Consider the following 8245-nt stretch of genomic DNA (forward strand, 5'->3'; position numbering starts at 1 on the left):
TACTTGTTCGTGAATATGTATAGCAGCACTAGTCATAACAGTCCGAAAGTGAAAATAACCCAAATGTCTATAAAGAGATGAATGGAGGGGCCCCTGGGTGGCTCAGTCAGTTTGGTGTCCAATTCTTGATTCTGGCTCAAGTCATGATGTCAGGGTCATGAGCCCCAGGTGGGGCTCTGTGCTCGGCAGGGAGTCTGCTTGAGATTCTCACCCTCTCCCTCTGCCCCTCCCCTGCTTGCCCACGCACACTCTTTCTCTCTTTCAAATAAATCAATAAATCTTCAAAAATAAAATCAACAAAATGTAATCTATCTATACAAGTGGAATATTTTTCAGCCATAAAGAAAAAAATTTAAGCACTGACACATGCTATAGTGTACGTGAACTTTGAAAATCTTATTCCAAGTAAAAGAAGCCAGACACGAAAGGTCACATATTGTATGATTCTCTTTATATAAAATATCCAGAATCAATAAATCCATAAAAATGGGAAGTAGATGGTGGTTGCCAAGAGCTGGGGGTTGGAGAGGGGAGTAATGGGGAGTGACTGTGTAATAGGTAATGGGGTTTTGGCAATGACAATGTTTTGGAGGTAGACAGAGGGGTGGTAGAACAATTTTATTACTAAATTACTAAATTAATTACTAAATTTACTAAATTTATTTATTTATTTATTTATTATTATTTATTTATTATTACTAAAATTACTAAACAAATTTATTACTAAATACCTCTGAATCGTTCACTTGAAAATGATAAACGTCATGATCGGTTAACTTCATCTCAATAAGAAAAATGAGGAAAGTAATTATTCTCGGGGATATAGTGACAGAAAGAGGATGCTGAGGGCTTCTGCACGGCTGGTGATGTTGTTTCCTAATTAGGGTGTGGGATATGCAAATACACCGAATGTGTGAAAATTTGTTGAGCTGTACATTTATGATCTGACACTCTACTGGATGTATATTATACACCTAAAAAAAGTTAAAATGGAAAAAATATATGCTCAACACAGTGCCTGGAGCATAAGAGAGGCTCAACCCCCATTACTCTTCACTTGTCCCCACAACCTCCCTCACCAGGCTCCCCTCCAGCCTTGCCTGTCTCCCTTCCTTATTGCTCTCAGCAGCGCAGCGCGGAGACGGGAGAGGATATGCCTCCATCTTCTCATCAGGAGCCGATCTGATCTTAAGAGAGGGCCATTGCTCGCTCCGGAGACCGTAGAAATCATCGCAAAATTCTCCAAGTCTACTCAATGGCCGAATCTTAACGCAGAATGTAGTAGGTAATATACTGAGGGGATACATTATGAGAAAACAGACACCAAGGGCAGAAGATCCTTCCAAATATGAAGACTCGTGCATGAGTCTTCATATGGTTACTAAACGCCATGCTAACTGGTATAAAATAACGAGTTAACTAACTGGTATAAAGTGAACTCTAAAATGATTTTCTTGGAGATTCTAAGAGAATCTTCTCCTGGGCCAGGCTGTTTGTGAGCATGAGTTCAGGCACAGAAGGGCCCGCATCACATTGGTAAGTGAGGGGCCCAAGGGAGACACTCTGCATGGATTTGCACTGAGCTCCTGGCCTCAAGGACTCTGAGAAGGCGCTCTGGGTGGCACAGGCCTCCCATATCTCCATACACCGGGCCGCCCTGTTCCTGCCACTGAGGTCACTCCTGGGCCCTCACATAAGCCCACGTCTTTCTTGTCTTGGGGCTTTTGCTCAGGCTGTTTCTATTTCCTGCGGACCCAAGGTCCGGGCGTGTTGGCTCCTCATCCTTCGGAAAGGGCCCGACGCAGCTTACAGAGAGGCTGTTTTCAGGGACCCAGGACTTGCGTTAATCCGGTGTGGGAACACATGCGGACACGGAAACGACGAAGAAGAAAGTTTTTTTACACCTTCAATACCCGAATCAAATTTTCTTGGTTTGGGAGATCCCTGACATGTTCAGGTCTATTCTCCTAGTGTCCTAACTATGCATGGGTATGTCTGCGTGTGTAATTTTGTTTTTAATTGGACACACTGGTCGCCGCGGCTGACGGGTCCATGATGGAACACATTCTGTCGTCCAGCCTCACATGCGGACAGATCATCTCCCAAATGTTCTGACAAATGTTCGCTTCGCACTCATGACTTCAGCGATGAAGCGCTGCCTGGAGGGGACACTGTGGGATGAAGTAGGTCAGAGCACCTGTCGCTAGTGTCCTATTTTCCTACCGGCTCCTCCCCTCCCCCACCCCCGCCCCCGCAGCTGGCATTTTTTGCTTTGAAAATGGCAAGACGGTGGGAAGGTTGTACTTTCACCGAAGGGGTGTGTTGTCTCCGGCTGAATACGTCCTAGACCAGGCCTCTAATGGGAAATAATGCTTGTGCTAATTCCCATAGAATTAACTCCCTGACCACGTAATTCTCCAAACTGGCCTAATATGCAGCTGGCACTTCCCCAAACGTGGATGAATTCCCTTTGGCTGCGGCGTCAAATTAGAGGTTTCAAATTAGACTGTGGAGTCTTCTGGGACTGGCAGAAGACGAGGGTTGAAGATGGGGAGGCTGCCAAGCCCTCACTGTGGAAGAAGGGCAGAGAAAAGGAAAACGGGGAGGAGAAGGGGGGACGGAGTTCGATGCCCACCAACCCCCCACCCCCACCCCCAGCCCCGGTTCTGATCACTTTTTCCTTTGGACCCGTGATAGGCAAGAAAGGACACTATTTGTAGTCACTGTTTCCTGGTGACACTGAACCTTACTTTTTGTGGGGTGTGCAGAACACACTTGCTTGGCGGGTTTGTCCTTCTGGGACCGGCCTGTTTGTCCCCTTTGCCTGTGGGTCGCACAGCACTCCCACCCTTCTCTCTAGCTCGTAGGGTCGTCTGCATGTCGATTTCTGGGCTGGTTTACATGTTGTAACCATTGTTTACCGCCCGTCCCTGCAAGGCTGCTTCTTTCTGAATGGCCAAAGGGGGGTGGATTTATAGTTATTTACACGTTATCAGTTTGCATAGGTGCGTGCGTCTAAAGACTCGAGTCTAGCTTTGAGTTTCACGCTGCCGCTGCTGAGAAAAACTCCTGTCACCGGGGAGGATGAACTTGCTCCCCCCAAGTGTCTTTCACTGAAGGGCTGAGAGCGCTGGATGGGCTGCCGCGGCTCTGATGACACCCTTGATGGTTGGGTGCTGCAGAGCCGGGAGCAGCAGCATGGAAATTTCCTGACCTGCGGGGAGAGCGTGGCAAGAAGCAGAGTCTCTCTGGAGCTCTGTGATCTCATCTAAAAACTGAGAGGGTGATGAGAAGGGGGGACACTACAAATTTACAGAGGTGACCTGGGCGCAGAGGGTGGGAGTAGGGAGTACATGTGCAGGGGAACGCTCACTTGTCCCTCTGTCTGCTTCTGTTCTGTGTGAGCTGTTAGAACCTCCATGTGTCCATGAACTTCTCCAACGTGGTTATGAAAAACATCAAGCACAGGGAAAGTTACGGGAATGTGCATGAACACCCATCTGCCCTCCACCTAGGATCCCCCACTGACGTCTGCCTAATCACCTACCCGTCCGCCCACTCAGCCCTCTCCCCACCCTGCGATCTGTCTGATTTTTTGATGCATTTCAAAGGAAGTTGCAGATATATGTCCAATATTCTTGAAACTACTTGTTAGGTCTGTTCACAAAGAGAAGCGGTTTTTTGTTTGTTTGTTTGTTTTGTTTTTAGAGAAGGGGAGAGGAGGGAAGGGGCAGAGGGAGAGGGAGAGAGAGAATCTGAAGCAGACCCCACACCCAGTATGGAGCCCAATGCAGGGCTCCATCTCACCACCCTGAGATCGTAACCTGAGCCACAATCAAGAGTCAGATGCTTAGCTGTCTGAGCCACTCAGGCAACCACGCTTTTTAAAAATTGTTATTTTTTAAAGAAGTGTTTAAATGAAATGATCCTTAAGGTTATCTCTGACTTCAAAGATTACAGTATGACACTTCTTCCAAAATGTTTGTCTAACAGAAAGGCTCAGGCCCCTCACGGAGGAATGTATTTTACCTTAATTTCTTTGATGTAAGTAACTTTAAAAAAAAGATTTTATTTATTTATTTGACAGAGAGAAAGAGAGCACAAGCAGGGGGAGGGGCAGAGGGGGAGGAAGAAGCGGCCTCCCCACTGAGCTGGGAGCCTGATGTGGGGCTCGATCCCAGGACTCCAGGATCATGTCTGCAGCCAAGGACAGATGCTTAACCCACTGAGCCACCCAGGCACCCCATGTAATGTGCTTTTTGTTGAAAAATGGGAAAATAGAGGTAAAAAGAAAAAAACGTTAAAATCATAGAGAGATCCAATTTTACTATGTTTAGATTTGGATTTTTTCCCTAGTGAAAATACATGAATAAACAAATAGTATCATTTTGTAGCCTTTTTATAGCCTTATGGAAGAGAAGTGAATAGATATCCATCCGCCACTCTGTGTGTGAAATTTCGTTCACAGCAACCTATTGGGGCATTTAGTCTTATCACCTATGTGTTCTAGAGGAGGAGACGAAGGCCCAGAGAGACTGAGAAACTTGTCCAATGTCACACAGCAAGTAAGTCACAGAACTGGGATATGAAACGAAGTCTGACTTAATACCAAGCACATGCACTTACCTATTATATTTCTTTCCAACCAAAAGGAAATTGACATTCCTGTACTAAGAAATAAATGCCTGTTTTTGGATTATGAGGATTGTTCTCAGCTATAAATTGGTGTTTAGAGGTATTTAGCTACATTCAGAGAAGGAGATATGGTAGAGATTGGATAGTGAGTGCAAGGTTGCCCAGCTAGCTTCAGCAAGGGTGAGGAGGGGAGTTGGTTATCAGGACGTGGGAGATGAAGCCAGGTCCCAAAAAGGGAATGCACAGGAGGGCTGGAAGGGCCTTGGGTACCTCTCTCTGTTGTTCACCGACGTCCTCCTCTTTGAATATCTGCTTTGTTCTCCCCTTCCTTGCTTATCCGGCCCACCATAGACAATGGACACCCTGCAGCTCCAAATTACGCTTACAGGTCCAGTCCTAGGCGAAAGCTCAGATTCTGTCTGAGTTCTCTCTGACACTTCCAAGAACAGGGAAAATCAGATGGGCCTAGCTTGAGTCAAGTTTCCATCCTCGGTCAATATGGAATGGCTAGGAAAACGGGTGCCCCAGCACTAGCATGGCCAATGGGTGTTCTCTGTTGCCAATAGAGACAGGGGAAGGACCAAATGTCCCAGAGAAGAGCATCACGGGTGCCCCAACAGACGCCCCTTAGCAAAACTGGTGGAACAGAAAGACCAGCAGTCCAAAAGCTACCCAAGTCCACATCCTCCTTCCCCATCCTCTGCTGGAGACCTCTTGACCTGCGGGGAGGGTGAGGTTGGACACCCAGAGTCTTTAGGGAATGCACAGACATTAGACAAGGATGGCTGTCAGTGTGCTTCAGGGACATCCGTGAGTGTCATGACACAAAGGACTCAAAGGACTTGGGTTGGTCCCTGTGTTCATTTTCTAGTCCCACTGTAACACAATTTGCCAGATTGGGTGGTTTAAATGATAGAAATTTATTGTTCACTGTTCTGGAGGCCAGAAGTCCGAGACCCAAGTTGTCAGCAGGGTTGGTTCCTTTGAGCACTGTGAGGGAAGGCTCTGTCCCAGGCTTCTCTCCCCGGCTTATAGATGGCCTTGTTCATTTTCACATTGCCCCCCCCCCATGTCTGTTTCCAAATTCCTCTTTTTAGAAGTACACCAGTGATATTGGAGTAGTAACTCTAATCCACTCTTATGACCTCACTGGAGTCTGATTACCTCTGTAAAGAGCCTAGTTCCAAATAAGGTCATATTGTGAGGTCCTGTGAGGTTAGGACTTCAATACATGAATTTAGGTGGTGGTGGGGGGGGCTCACAGATCAGCCCCTGCAGTTCCTCTCTGAGTCTCTGTCCCAGCTGAATGGAGGCACAAGGGCCCACAGGCATGGTAGGAGGGTGGAATCCCCATCAGCATCAACCTTGCAGAATTCAGAATCTGTTCTTGAATGTTCCATGGTGAAATCCAGAACCAGCACAGTCCATTTTAAAAGAAATGAAATAAATGTTCAGTAACTGTTCAATGAATGAATGAATGAAAAGGGCGATGGACTTCTCAGAGGCTACAGGATAAAAAGGACAGGAAATATAGTCGAAATTGGGTCTTGTTGCAACACAAAGAAATGGAAGGACAACCCATGCTCGTGGATTAGAGGAACGAATATTGTTAAAATCCCTACAGTTACAGTCTGCACAGGTAACGCAATTCCTCTCAAAATACTAACAGTGTTTTTCACAGAACTAGAACAAACAGTCCTAAATTTCTAAGGAACCACAGAAGACCCGAAAATAGCCAAAGCAATCTTGAAAAAATTTCCCGAAAAGGGAAAACAAAGCTGGAGGCATCACAATTCCAGACTTCAAGTTATCTTACAAAGCTGTAGTGATCAAAACAGTAGGATACTGGCACAAAAATAGACACATTCAATAGAACAGAATAGAAAACCCAGAAATAAATCCACAACTATATGTTCAATTAATCTTTGACAAAGCAGAAAAGAATATCCAGTGGGAAAAGGACAGTCTGTTCAACAAATACTGCTGGGAACACTGAGCAGCTACATGAAAAAGAAAGAAACTGGGCCACTTTCTTACATCATGCACAGAAATAAATTCAAAATGGATTAAAGACCTAAATGTGAGACCCGAAGCCATAAAAATCCTGGAAGAGGGCACAGGCAGTCATTTCTTTGACATTAGTCGAAGGAACATCTTTCTCGATGTGTCTCCTGAGGCGAGGGAAGCAAAATCAACTATTGGACTCCCTCAAAATAAAAACCTTCTGTACAGCAAGGGAAATAATCAACAAAACTAAAAGGCAACCTACCGAATGGAAGAAAGTATTTGCAAATGACCTCTGATAAAGGGTCAGTATCCAAAATATATGAAGAGCTGATAACACTCAACACCCAAAACACAAATAGATCAGTTTAAAAGTTGACAGAAGACATCCACACAGCTCGTGAACACACGAAAAGACGCTCAACATCACTCATCACCATGGAAACGCAAATCAGAACCACAATGAGAGATCACTTCACGCCTGTCAGAATGGCTGAAATCAAAACCACGAAAAAAACCCCAAAACGACGACAACAACAACAAAAAACCCTGCACAGGTGTTGACAAGGTTGTGGAGAAAAAAGGAGCCTCTTGCACTGTTGGTGGGAATGCAAACTGGTGCAGCCAGTGTGGAAAACAGCAGGGAGGTTCCTCGAAAAGTTAAAAATAGAGCTACCCTAGGATCCAGCAATCACAATACTGGGTATTCACAAAACATACAAAAACAGGCGATTCAGAAGCTCCTGGGTGGCTCAGTGGGTTAAGTTTCTGCCTTCGGCTCAGGTCATGATCTCAGGGTCCTGGGATCGAGGCCCGCATTGGGCTCTCGGCTCAGCGGGGCGCCTGCTTCTCCCTCTCTCTCTCTGTCTGCTTGTGATCTCTCTCTGTGTCAAATAAATAAATAAATAAATAAATAAATAATCTTAAAAAAACAAACACCGATTCAGAGGGATACATGCACCCCTATGTTTATAGCAACGTTATCTCCAATAGCTGAATTACGGAAGCAGCCCAAGTGTCCATCTACTGATGAATGGATAAAGAAGTGGTATATACAATGGGATATTCCTCGGCCATAAGAAGAATGAAATCTTGCCATTTGCCACAACATGGGTGGGGCTAGAGAGTATAAGGGTAAGTGAAGAAAGTCCAGGAAAGACAAATACCATGATTTTACTCATATGTGGAATCTAAGAACAAAACAAATGAGAAAAGGGAAAAAAGAGAGACAAACCAGGAAACGGACTCTTAACTACAGAGAACAATCTGAGGGTTACCAGAAGGGAGTTGGGGGACGTGTGTATCCATGAAGGGGAACAGGGAGGGCCCCTGTCATGCGGAGCACCGGGCGTTGTATGGAAGTGAGAAATCACTATATTGCACCCATGAAACGAATATTCTACTGTGTGTTAACTAACTTAATTAAAATAAAAACGTACCAAAAAAAGAGAAAAATGTTACATGAAGAAAAGAAATTGGGTCTTGTTGACAAAATAGCCCTGAGTCCCCACCCAGAAAGTTCTCTCCTCCTGGAGCGGTGGGAAAACAGGCTCTTCTAAGTGTGTGCTCGCGTGTGCGCGCCTGTGCACATGTGCCTGCGTCTACG

This window comes from Lontra canadensis, unplaced genomic scaffold (assembly GCF_010015895.1).
Source record: "Lontra canadensis isolate GAN:19392208 unplaced genomic scaffold, GSC_riverotter_1.0 scaffold120, whole genome shotgun sequence".
Lineage (NCBI taxonomy): Eukaryota > Metazoa > Chordata > Mammalia > Carnivora > Mustelidae > Lontra > Lontra canadensis.